This window comes from Solanum stenotomum, chromosome 3, assembly GCF_019186545.1.
Source record: "Solanum stenotomum isolate F172 chromosome 3, ASM1918654v1, whole genome shotgun sequence".
In the NCBI taxonomy this organism is placed as follows: domain Eukaryota; kingdom Viridiplantae; phylum Streptophyta; class Magnoliopsida; order Solanales; family Solanaceae; genus Solanum; species Solanum stenotomum.
In genome coordinates, this window is record NC_064284.1 from 12687818 (window position 1) to 12702571 (window position 14754).

Genomic DNA, 14754 nt, shown 5'->3' on the forward strand with positions numbered 1-14754 from the left:
AATCCATTTTTGTTTTCTATTTGGATCTTGTCCACCATTTTATTTTATTTTTCTTTTCAATTTATGACAAACAAGAGAGCAAAAAGGAGAAAAATAATGATGCATTTATATAGAAATAATTAGTTCAACAAAAAAATGACTCAATTAATTAGCAAATATGTACGAAAATTACATTATTTTCTTTTGTGTGTACCCCTAATTCAAAATAAAAGAATAAAAATAATCATTTCTCTTATCCTCACCTTCATCCCACCATAACAATAATACAAATTAAAACAATATAAACATGTGAGTTCATTTCAAGTTTGACTCTCGGATATCTTAATTAAGAATAAGAGATTTAACAAGAAATAAAAGAGAAAATGAACAAGACATTTGAATAATTGATCGAAAATTTTATATTTATGAAAATAATATTTTTTTTAGATGGACAATTAGTTAGGGTGAGTATGGATTTTCGTAAGATCCCCATTTATGGAGTTGGTATACATTATAATAAATTGGAAGTTGATTTAAAATAAGCTAATGGGAAGATATCATGAAATTAATTACTTTTCAATATTATTTTCAAGTGTGTCGAATCAAAATATGAACCAGTTGTGGTTTTATATATATATAAAAAAAAAAGTTCTTAAAGCAATATAATAAATAAATATTTAATAATTTTACTTTAAGGGAGCTATTAAAAATAAGGGCAAATATGAGTCAAAGGATTAACATCAAAAGTATTTTTGAGCCAAAAGGTGAACATCAGTGTTTCTTAGAGGCGAAAGTGGATGAAGGATAATTTTGTACCAATTCAAATACTTGAGGAATATTTTAGACACTTCTCCGTATATTATATTATTGATGATGCCTTATGATGCATATATATAGCTCTGAGGCTGCCCAATACAAACTAAAGATCCATCATAATTCATATCCATAGAGTTTGCAACCCTCTCCTGCAGTGCAACAATTAACGCAAACTTGATAAAGTTTGGCTAATCCAGAAGTTGAACAAGTCACATAAACAACTTTCCGAGCTATGGGTACATGCATTGGGTTCAGTACTCTCTTCGAAATAGTAGCAACCGTTATACCTCGTACATAAGTACATCATGTGGTGCATGTGGGATAAATTATCATTTGTCCTTTTAAAAGGGACACTTTGAAATATTTGTTATCTAGCAATAATTTTCTTCGACTAAACATAATTGATCTTCGATTAATATACTGTATATATATTTTGTTAATTGATATAGTAAAACTTTATTTGTAGCACATACAAACAAACCATATTATGTGACTATTTTTCTACGTTAAATATTTTATTTGTTGCTATGGTAAAATATTATTTTTAGCACAAATAAATCATGTTCTGTGACTGTTCCTACGTGGAACGATAAAGCTAATTACATATTAGTGGGTTACTCCGTCTAATTCAATATAAATAAATTATTGAAACTATTTTATATTGATAAATTAATATTTTTTAATGACTTTAAGTATTTTTATACGGGTGTCACGCTTCAACAATTCATTTATATTATACGGAGAAGAGCTTAAAATGCCCTTTAACTATTTTAATTGGTACAAAACTATCTTCCATCCACCTTTGGTCCCCCAAATACCACTAACATTGNTTTTTTAATGACTTTAAGTATTTTTATACGGGTGTCACGCTTCAACAATTCATTTATATTATACGGAGAAGAGCTTAAAATGCCCTTTAACTATTTTAATTGGTACAAGACTATCCTCCATCCACCTTTGGTCCCCCAAATACCACTAACGTTGACTTTTTGTCTAAAAACTATCCTTATGTCTAACAGATCAAACTCATTAGGTGGATGAAGGGCAATATTGTACCAAACCTCATAGTTTAAGGGTATTTTAGGCCCTTTTACGTTAAAATGATTTGAAATTACTTAATAAATAAACTCACATGATTGATTCGATTTTAAATTTCATAGTAAGTTAAAAATCTACCCCCCCCCCCCCAAATCCATTTTTGTTTTCTATTTGGATCTTGTCCACCATTTTATTTTATTTTTCTTTTCAATTTATGGCAAACAAGAGAGCAAAAAGGAGGAAAATAATGATGTATATATATAGAAATAATTAGTTCAACAAAAAGATGACTCAATTAATTAGCAATTAATTACCAGATGTGGTTTTATATATATATAAAGTTCTTAAAGCAATATAATAAATAAATAAATATTTAAAAATTTTACTTTTAAGGGAGCTATTAAAAATAAGGGCAAATATGAGCCAAAGGATTAACATCAAAAGTATTTTTGAGCCAAAAGGTGAACATCAGTGTTTCTTAGAGGCGAAAGGTGGATGAAGGGTAATTTTATACCAATTCAATTACTTAAGGAACATTTTAGACCCTTCTCCTATTGATGATGCCTTATGATGCATATATATAGCTCTGAGGCTACCCAATACAAACTAAAGATCCATCATAATTCATATCCATAGAGTTTGCAACCCTCTCCTGTAGTGCAACAATTAACGCAAACTTGATAAAGTTTGGCTAATCCAGAAGATGGACAAGTCACATAAACAACTTTCCGAGCTATGGGTACATGCATTGGGTTCAGTACTCTCTCCGAAATAGTAGCAACCCTTATACCTCGTACATCAGGTGGTGCATCTCGTGGGATAAATTATCATTTGTCCTTTTAAACGGGGACACTTTGAAATATTTGTTATTTAGCAATAATTTTCTTCGACTAAACATAATTGATCTTCGATTAATATACTGTATACATATTTTGTTAATTGATATAGTAATGCTTTATTTGTAGCACATACAAACAAACCATATTATGTGACTATTTTTCTACGTTAAATATTTTATTTGTTGATATGGTAAAATATTATTTTTAGCACAAATAAATCATGTTCTGTGACTATGTTCCTACGTGGAATGGTAAAGCTAATTACATATTAGGGGGTTACTCCCTCTAATTCAATATAAATAAATTATTGACACTATTTTATATTGATAAATTAATATTTTGTTAATGACTTTAAGTATTTTTTTACGGGTGTCACGCTTCAACAATTCATTTATATTATACGGAGAAAAGCTTAAAATGCCCTTTAACTATTTTAATTGGTACAAAACTACCCTCCATCCACTTTTGGTCCCCCAAATACCCCTAACGTTGACTTTTTATCTAAAAAATATCCTTATGTCTAACAGATCAAACTCATTAGGTGGATGAAGGGCAATATTGTACCAAACCTCATAGTTTAAGGGTATTTTAGGCCCTTTTACGTTAAAATGATTTGAAATTACTTAATAAATAAATTCACATGATTGACTCGATTTTAAATTTCATAGTAAATTAAAAATCTACCCGCCCTCCCCCTCCAAATCCATTTTTGTTTTCTATTTGGATCTTGTCCACCATTTTATTTTATTTTTCTTTTCAATTTATGACAAACAAGAGAGCAAAAAGGAGGAAAATAATGATGTATTTATATAGAAAAAATTAGTTCAACAAAAAGATGACTCAATTAATTAGCAATTAATTACCAGATGTGGTTTTATTGTCACGACCCGATTTATCAACTCATGATGGCACCTACTATAACCCGCCAGCAGGTAAACCAACCCGTAACCCGGANNTCAATTAATTAGCAATTAATTACCAGATGTGGTTTTTTATATATATATATATATATATAAATAAAGTTCTTAAAGCAATATAATAAATAAATATTTAATAATTTTACTTTAAGGGAGCTATTAAAAATAAGGGCAAATATGAGCCAAAGGATTAACATCAAAAGTATTTTTGAGCCGAAAGGTGAACGTCAGTGTTTCTTAGAGGTGAAAGGTGGATGAAGGGTAATTTTATACCAATTCAAATACTTGAGGAATACTTTAGACACTTCTCCGTATATTATATTATTGATGATGCCTTATGATGCATATATATAGCTCTGAGGCTGCCCAATACAAACTAAAGATCCATCATAATTCATATCCATAGAGTTTGCAACCCTCTCCTGCAGTGCAACAATTGACGCAAACTTGATAAAGTTTGGCTAATCCAGAAGTTGAACAAGTCACATAAACAACTTTCCGAGCTATGGGTACATGCATTGGGTTCAGTACTCTCTCCGAAATAGTAGCAATCGTTATACCTCGTACATAAGTACATCATGTGGTGCATGTGGGATAAATTATCATTTGTCCTTTTAAACGGGGACACTTTGAAATATTTGTTAACTAGCAATAATTTTCTTCGACTAAACATAATTGATCTTCGATTAATATACTGTATATATATTTTAGTTTTGATCTCTATAGATGGTATTTATGATTGGACTAAACATAATTGATATTTGGTTAATATAAACTTGCGATTTTGATTTTTCACACTAACAGAAGTTAAAAATTTAATGGAATTGTTAATTTTAAAATATAGAATTTTTTTAAAAAACATATTCAAAAATGAAGATTAATTAATTTGTTAAGACAAACACGATGTTGAAGTCATCATTATCGCCAACTCATACCATTCAATTCAAATATAATCAAATTGGATCAAAATTATCGTCTCCCCCTCTCTATGGCTTTTCTCGTTCATATATCATATTTTAACTTTCTATTAATTTTGTATAGCTATAAGATTGAATTATTCAACCAGATTCTTCTTATAGAACATTAACCCTGGATTTCTTAGTGCAGTTACCCTTGAATGTATTTTTTTTCTTATTTATTTTTAATTAATGATTTCATTAGTTTAGGATGAAATTACTCATTTACATAAATTAAAGATTAATTATGCTTAATCAAAATATACATGAATCAAAACTGAAAATAAACCAATAATACAAACACCAAAATGGTTATTTGCCCATCACTTTATTTTTTGTAATTAAAGTGGATAGAATTACTTTTACAAATGGATATTTGTGAATTAAACAGATTGCCCAATGCAGCGTAAATTGGATAACCCTGTATGAAGAGTGATACAATCTACAATAAAATAATATCTCTTGCATATGGAGTTATTGTATTGTATCTAGTTGAAGGACAATTATGGAGAGTCCGGTATCAAAATAGACACTTTTTGAACCCTGAATATAAAAAAAGACCCTCTCTAAAAGTACACACTAAAACGGACAAGTCATCCATTTATGGACGAATTACAACTACCATTTTTAACATCGTAGCCCCCGTTAACTCTAAATTTATCCAAATCAATATTACACAAATCTTTTTGCTAACCCCTAACGTAAATCAATATCTCTTTCTCGATTCGTGGAAGATTAGATTTTCATAGTCATTTTTTAAAAGTAAACCTTTAACTACGGTTAAGACACTTTTAAGTTAAATTTAATTTGAACCCTTATATTAATTTTTATTTTTATTTAAAATAGATAAATGTCAATCATCCTGATATGAATTTGAAAAAATGAATGAGAATGATGATTCAATTAAGGCCACGTTTTAATCATGACTAAAATAAGATACAGTATATTTTCACATATATATTTGCTTTCAAAAAAAATTGACAATCCTTCGTTTCTAGCAATAAATTTCCTCAACCACAAATATATTAAAGATAACTACGGCATAGAAACAAAAATTTCTAGTAGAAAACAAAGAAGAATCTTATGTTAGCGGAAGGATCCAAATTTGTGTACTTCAATATGAAATTAAAAAAACTTCATTGAACATCAAAATAATAATAATAATCATAAACTCTTCAATTTTTGTATTCCTAGCTTCTTGAATTAAATTGTTTACATATTCAACAATTATATAGATGTAAAAATTATTTCTCTATCTATTCTCTTTATATCGTGCATGGTTTGAGATATATCAAAGGATAAAAGTAATATATGTAAATTATCTCACTTTATTAAGTTTTCTATCTGAATTATTGAAAATGTAAGTTTTTATCTTCTTATCTGAACTATCATTAATGATTAGCAAAAACATGCATGCCTAGACAAAATATTTATCTAAAAATCCTTTTAGATAAGTTTATTCATAAAATCTTCGTCCACTTACGATATATAAAAATCGCTCTATGCAATCCTAATAGAATTTGGCTCCCCTCCCGTGGGAGTTTTCTCCCGTGATACCCCTTATTAATGGACTAAATTCATTTTGCTAACCCAATTGATATTAACTATGATTAATGTTATATGTATATGGATTTAGTTAATAAAATGCATCTGGTTCATTAAAGAATTATAAAGACAGTTGACATTCATTTAGGATAAGAATTATGGATGATCTCTTTCTCTTATTCAGATAATTAGTAATTACACATAACACACAACTTTGATGCCCACACATTATAGTGATTAGCATGTCATTATGTGTGCATGCTTTTATTTCATACATTACTAATTAAAAACTACAACGCATATTATTGATGCCTTATGCTGTGGACATATATGCCTTGGGTTCATCACTCTCTCCTTCACATACAAACTTGCCATTTTTACCGAAATAATAGCAACCCTTGTATCCTATGCAGCATGTGGTACATCTGGTGGGATAAATTAGCGATTTTCCTTCTGAACGGGAACATCTTGAATAGGCAATATTTGTATCACAATTTAGGGGGCAAGCTTTTGGGGTTTTTGGGTCAGATTCTCCTTCGCAAATAAGTCTCCCGAAAGCACTATAATAATTACAACCCTTATAGCCTGAGCAACAATTGATGCATATGGGATTTGTTGGACTTCCTTCTGAACGTGGGCATATCCCAAAGCCAAGAACTTTTTATTTTAAAAAAAAAAAAAAAGAGTAGAGGAAAATCTCACCAAGAACAATTAGTAGGTAAGCAACGAAACTAACTTCCTTGTGAACAGCCATTATGGATAATTAATTAGTAACTTATTTTCTTTTAATTTTGGGGTGAAGAGTGTCTGTCCTCCTCTACCTATTTATAGCAAACGAGTGATAAAAAAGATAGCAAAATAAAAAAAAAAATTTCTTCATATTAGTATATATTATTTTTATTAATTGATAAAAAAAAAAAAGAAGAAGATGTGCTTGCTAGTATAATTAGTTTGGCAATGTATTTACGCTTGCTTCTTCTGTATTACTCTCTCCATCCGATCTTTACTTATTCACTATACTAGACTCTCTCCATCCGATCTTTACTTATTCACTATACTAGAAGTAGATGTCCGATATACTTGTCTAACTTGAAAAGTTTTGTGTCTATTTTATTCTTGTTATTAGAGACTATTTAATATCAAATATATTTTTCAAAGCATTAAATTTAATATATTCAAAATGTAATATAGTAATATCATTCTTATTATTTATTGTTTCTGAATGTGGGTCTCAAATATATATTGGACAATTATGATTGGACGGAGGAGTGGAAAGCTTAACTTTTCCTGGTTGCTATCTTTAATCTCTCCTATTCAGCAAGCTGTACTGACCCCGACTTGCATGTTTTTTTGAAATTATTGTCATCCAGCAACAATTTCTTAGTCCACGTGATAATTAAGTTGGAACTCTATTATTGCACACGGAAAAATTAAAAAAAAAATATCCTTGAATTATCTGAAAAAGGCTTAAATATATCCCTTATTCATATTTTTGGTTAAAAAATACCTTTTAACTCACCTTTTGAACCCATTTTTATCATTTAAACTAGAGCCGTCAAAACGGGTTTAGTCCATGGGGCCGGCCCAATCCAATTCGTTATTGGGGGTAGAGTTGGAATATGATTTTTCAAGTCCATTTAAAACTAAGGCTTATAAGCCCGGCCCATATAAACTCTTAGCCCTTGAGGCTTAATCGGGGTCGGGCCAGGATCGGCCCATGGGCCAAAACTTTTTATTTAATGGTAACTTACAGTAATCTCACTAGTATATAATCTAATTAGTTAAATACACGTTATGTTGTAATATTATGAATCTTACTAGATTTTGATACGTCCGGATACATGTATCTCAGAATATATGAACTCAAAATTCGGTTAATTTGTTCTAGATACACTCTATCCAAGTAGATTCGCATGTATCTAGGATACATAGACAAATCTCGCGCCCTCACATCTCTCACATCTTGCTTGTCACTCTCTTATCTCGCTCGCGTGTCTGATATGCGAGATACATGCTAATTACACTAGATTTTTTGCTAGTGTTATTGAAACAACACCATTGATTGCCATATTTGATTTGAAAATCTTCTCATTTTCTTGATGCTAGAGAATTATAAGTTTGAAAAGAAAAAAATGAAAAAAGAAGGGCTAGTCCGCTCCAGCCCTCGTCCCTTCTAGGATTTAGCATTTTCAGGCCTTACCAAATGAAGGGTCAATCCGTCCTAGCCCTTCAAATTCATTGGTCCGCCTGGGTGGGGCTGGACCGACCCTTTTCGACAACTCTACTTCAAACTAACAACCCATTTTTATTTATTTATTATTATTATTATTATTAGGTGACGTCTCCTATTGGATAAAAATTAATCCCCAACTCATCAATTTTTTTCCAATCTGCCCCAACCCAATCCCACAGCCCCATGAATATTATTGGATGTTTCCAACCTGAATGCTTAGTCTAATATGAAACAAGGAGGGGAGGCTGGGGGTGTACTGTTCCAATGATAACCAAAACTCTAAGATCAATCACGTGAATTTTTTTTAATATATAAAATCAATAAATTAAGCCGTAAGCCCTTTGCTAAAAATTTGGGTCGAGAAAGATTTGATGGGTCGAAAATTAATTTTTTATCCAATAGGAAAATGTCACCTAATAAAAAATAAGAATAACAATAATTTAAAAAAGGGTTATTAGATTGAGGGATATTTGTAACCAAATAAATGAATGAGGTATATTTAAATATTTTCAAATAGACTAGGGATATTTTTAGCCCTCTTTACTATTGCATATATAGCTTTAGGGTATAACAATTTTAGTCCCTGTGTTTTGGAATATATTCTAGTTTTAATCATGTATATAGGGGTGTTCACGGGTTGATTTGGGTTGGTCATTGGTCAAAATCAAAACCAAACCAACTTAATTGGTTTTAAAATTATCAAAATCAAACCAAACCTAATATAATATACATTTATCGGTTTGGTTGTTATCGATTTCGGTTTGGTTATTTGGTTATTAACCATATACATAAAATTAAAAGAAATAATTCATTCAAAACGTGAAAAAAAGTAGCAATAATTCATTCAAAATGAAAAATAGCTAGTTAGAATGACTGACATTACGAAACTCTCAATCATTGAATTTACTATGAATAAAGCTTCAAAGTTCACTACTTTTGTCCTAGAAGGAAGAGAAATTGACATTTTCAGTCCCACAAAAAATTGTTATAAACACTCATATATACATGAAACTAATAAGATAAATATTCTTATCTTGGGCATTTTTACTTTCATAAGTAAATTATAAATAAAATTTGATGAATACATATATAAAACTTTTAAAATTGTTTATAAAATAGTATATTATGTATGTATAATAATAAAATTTATGTATATTATTTATTGGTTTGGTTCGGTTATTTCTTCGATTTTTTTCGAACAAAACCATAACCAAACCAAATACTATCGGTTTTTTAAAAATCTAAACCCAAACCAAATCAAACACTAAATAAAATCAGTTCATTTAATCGGTTTGGTTCGATTTTTCGGTTTGAATCGGTTTTTATCCAAACCGTGAACACCCCTACATATATATATAATTCGATTAATCTATGATTAATATAAATATGTACTTTTGATTTTTCACACTAATGAAAGTTAAAAAAAATTAACGAAAACGTTAATTTTAAAATATAGAAAATTTAAAGAAAAAAATCAAAAGTAAAGATTAATTTATTAAAAAGGCTAGTCTCGATTGACAAACACAATCCCCTCTGTTTTAATGGGTTTTCTAGCTGTTCATATATGTTATTTTAGGAAAAAACTTATTCACACCGGGTGTTTACATTAAATTAATGCAATTTTCATTATGATGTGATTTAATGAAGTAAAACACATACTTTAATTAATTAAGTTTAAATAAAATGAACTATAAATTTAAACACATGACATACATGTATTGGATTGGTGTAAACACCCGGTGCAGGTAAGTTTCACCCGTTATTTTAAGTACTTTCTGCTAATTCTTATATCTAAATAAAAGAATTCTTAGAAGGATTGAATTCAACCACAAGAAAAAATAAAAAACATTTTATTTATTAAAAATAAATAAACACGACCCACTCTCTTTTACCATGAAATTCTGAAGAAGTTAGAGCCATATGACCCATTAAGCGCATTTACCCTTGGATGTATTTTTCTTTTTCACTTTTCTTATTTATTTTTAATTAATAATTTTCATTAGTTTGAGGATTAAAATCCCACATTTATAAAAATTGGAGACTATTATACAAAGATGAAAATCGAAATAAACCAATAATACAAAGATTGAATCCGGTCAACAAATTGTGCCAAAAATAATGTTATCAGATTATTGCTATTGAGTTATTGGGTTAATGAATTTTTAATGATTTTATAAAAAAAAATGATTGGGTTATCGATTCGATTTCGATATTTAGTATTGGGTTATTGGGTAAACGGCTAATCCATTAAAACGATAGTAATTTACTACTTTACCCTTCATAAATATCACTACAAAAAAATGCTTAAATAGCGGGGGCTAATTTTAAGGTTTGTGGGGGTTTAAAACCCCCGCAATCTAGTATTGCGGCAGTTGTAAAAACTCCCACAATAAGAGTTGTCGCAAGCAATTTGCGGCAGTTTTTCTTTGACCCCCACAATCAATTAGCGGGGGTTACTTTGCGGAGGTCGACCCACGGTAATTTAAAATTAAATCTTTTGATATTATTTTTTTAGTTACAAATAGCGGGGGTTTAAAACCTCCACAATTTTGCAATTGCTTATATTGAAAGATTTGAGCAATCGCATAAGCTCTACAATTCATTCAATAAACTTTTATTCATATATTATTTATAGAATCACTAATTAAGCTATAGACCATAATCAAATCCAAAATATGTCTCAAGGTGAAGAAATATATATTCTTTTACGGCATATCATAAAGTCACAAAAATATTGCATTATCATTAGTCGCTAAAATGATATTGTCATCATCAAATATGTTCATCAAAATCAAACACTAAATCTAAACACAAAATATCCAATCCAACATTTTAACATCCCCTCCAATCACACAATCTTGTCATCAAATTAATTAGCTAAGAATATAGGCGGAATTGGTTCACTACAATATAATCAACGGTTGTCATGGCTAGGATTACTATCACCACTACATGATCTTCTTGTGTGCACAGGCGGAATTGGTTCACTAGCAGCATCACTTGGCTACATAAAAAAATAAAGTATAAAATTAATTAAGTGATATGAAAAAATGTAAAATCCTTGGCAAATATTGTGTTTCAAACTATACTTATCATCAGTTAATATATGTCAACAAAAAATGCATTAAAGAAAGGAGAAGCAATATACAAATCAAATGAAAATAGAAATGTAAGAACATTACTTACAGTTGTTGTAGAAGAATTTGTCGAAGGAGAAGCAAAGAACCCCGCAAATTGTTCTGGTATCATCCCTTCTTTCATTATCATATACGCCTTAAAAGCATTCATCATTTGATTATGAGCATTCATCATTTGATTGTGGTTTTCTTGGCATTGGGACGAACATGAGCCTTCACTACTTGAAGCACTTGCACCACCAAAACGCGGTCTTACTTGTTTAAAAACTTTACTTGGGACAACTCCTAATCCCAAACATCTAACCCTTCCAGAGTGCTCTTTTCCTAAAACCTTACCAACAGCATCATTTGGCGAAATTTGAGACTCATCCATGGTACTTTGGCTCAAAGTTAGCTCAATTTTTTCCTATACATACAAAATCAATGCCGCAAATAAACAAGCAGTAATATTGGAATCACCTTAGTAAAGACAGAAAGATAAAAACTACTTATATGTACACGTAAGAACATGAGTAGTTAGAGGTACGGGACCACAAGCCATCATAATACAATTAAATAGCAAAGAATTGAGTCTATATAACCTCCATCAATTAATCAACTAGTTCACAACTATTGCCCTATTTTTTTTTTTTATATCTTGTTGAAATACAATTAGAATTCATGAAGAAACTTACACATATTTCTTTTGCAGCTTCATTAACATATACTCCATCTTTATTTTTATGAGTAGCAATATATATTTGTGCTCGTCCAGGTCTTTGTCCTGTTTCAGCCATCTACAAATAAAATATCCAAATAAGAATAGTTTACTACTCAAAAATGAATACATAATAAGTTAATTTACTAATCACCATTTCTGCCCTTCTCGTAGCATTCGCTTTGGAGCCACCTGTGTGTGGAATTGTCTGTTTTTTCCGATTTTCAGTATTTCTTCTACGCATTTCCTTATAAAAAATATACAAAACTTAATTAAAAAAATCAAATAGTTACATGATAATAAAGACTAGTAAAAACAGTAACATAAGTACCTTTGTTGAATCTTTATATTGGTAATCAACAAAAGAAATCCATTGATCTCGTGGAATTCCATCTGGCACATTATCAATAATCTCAACCTTACTTTTAAGTGGGTCTTCAACTAACTTCCACAAGTTGTTCTTATTTGCAGCCCACTTCTTTCCAATAGATTTATAAATATGTTGCCGCGCATTTGACTCTGTTGTCTTAAAGGAGAACTTGGGCTTCAAGAAAAAAAATATTAGTTAGCTTATCTATTGGTTGTAAATATAATATTGAAATTACCAATTATCTTTCTCACCAAAAAGTAAAATAGAGTAAGAGTCTAGTTGTAAGCTTATACCTTTATAATTTGATCGAAGACACGATTTAAGTATGACATAGGCACACTCGACCACTTCTCAAAGTTGATTGGAAATAAAGAGCAATCACATGCTAAAATTCCACAAAAGCCTGAAAGAAGGCTACGAGCCTCTCCAAATGGTTCATTCAGGTAATCAAAATTAACCACAATAAGTTCATCACCTGATAAATTAAGCACATCTGTTTTTTTTACTTTGAGCCTTTTGACATTGTTTTCTTAATCTGCAATAAAAACAAAGATAAGTTGAAGCTATGAGAGAAACAAATAATGGTTATTGAATATGCGCTGATCCTCAAAATTATTTACCTATTGCTTCTACAGTCCAATATGACTGTAATTCACGCCCAATACGCTTTTTGAATGGTGCTTGAACTGTTGGAACTTGTTGTGACGAGTCTTGTTCTGTTGAAGCCGGATGTGATGTCGAGTGAACTAAATGAGATGGTTGTGATGTAGGATAAGTTGTCGGAGCCAGTTGTGACATAAGTTGATCCATCGTAGCTGAATGTGATGCCGAGTCAACTGATTGAGATGACTGTGATGCAGGCTGAAATATTGGAGGCGCCTGCAATGTCGGCTGAAATAGTGGGACTGAATGTGTCGTGGCCAGAAATGATGTGGTCTGATGTGGTGGCAGACATGATGTTGATTGGAGAAATGAATGTGTTGATTCCGCACCTTGAGAATCAGATACTAATTGATTTGAGTTTTGTTTTTTCTGTAAACGCTTGAACTTTGGCATGCTGACAATTCAATATATTTTAAATCATGTAGCATGAATCAATTAGTTTCATAAGAAGTTAAAAAAGATTCAGCCAAAAACAACAGCTTAAAACTTCATCTTAATCCCCTGAAACTAAAAAAATAGCAACAAAAAATCTGCAGAAACAGCAGCTTAAAACTCACAAAATCAACAACTAAAAATTGAAAAAGTAGTAGATAAATCACAGTAGAAACAACAACTTAAAACACAAAAAATCAGCACCTAAAAGCAACAAAATAGTATCTAAAAACTGCAAAAACAGCAATCAAAAATCTGCAGAAACAGCAGCTTAAAACGCCAAAAAACAGCAACTGACAAAAATAAGCACCTGAAACTAAAAAAACAGCAACCAAAAATATGCAGAAACAGCAGCTTAAAACTCACAAAATCAGCAACTAATATCCTGCAAATACTACATCTTAACCATACAAAATAAGCACCTGAAACTAAATAAACAGCAACAAAAAATCTGCAGAAACAACAGCTTAAAACTCACAAAATCAGCAACTAAAAATTGAAAAAATAGTAGATAAATCACAATAGAAACAACTTTAAACACAAAAATTCAGCACCAAAAAGAAACAAAATAGTAGCCAAAAACTGTAAACACTACAGTTTCAAACACAAAATAATAGCAGCTAAAAGCAGAAAAAACAGCTACTAAAATATTGCAGAAATTGCAGCGTCAAACACATAATACAAGAAACTAAAAAGAGAAGAGCCAACAACTAAAAACTTCTTAAAAAACAGCTCAAAATACAAAATATTGTCCAAATCTTTGCTATTTCATTCATTCATATTCTCATCTATTGCAATTTGGATATTCTCGTAGTCATCATCAAAAAATTGTCCAAATTCTTGTTGTTGGTATGGCTCATTCTCGTACAGATCCTCTTCATCAACCTCTCCCATTTCAAACAAATCTCTTGGCTTTAGATGTACAACGACACTCCATTCTTTATCAGTCTCATCATCAACATAGTAGACCATATTTGCTTGTGATGCTTCAATATATGGATCATGATCCTCGCGATCACCAGTGTGAATCAATTTAGAAAAATTGACACAGTTAAACTTCCAAGCATCTGTTTTGTACCCTCTATTTCGAGTAGTATCAGCCCATAGACACTTGAAAAGAATAACTTTGAAC

General features: G+C 30.5%; 1 protein-coding gene and 2 pseudogenes across 2 annotated transcripts in view; all 3 read right to left on the reverse strand.

Annotated features, from left to right (window-relative positions):
- LOC125858234 (proteinase inhibitor type-2-like) overlaps positions 1 to 14754 on the reverse strand; it is a 219950-nt gene that overhangs the window by 125840 nt on the left and 79356 nt on the right. The window lies entirely within an intron of this gene.
- On the reverse strand, positions 858 to 6887 carry LOC125858227 (proteinase inhibitor type-2-like; annotated as a pseudogene).
- On the reverse strand, positions 11238 to 13337 carry LOC125858687 (uncharacterized; annotated as a pseudogene).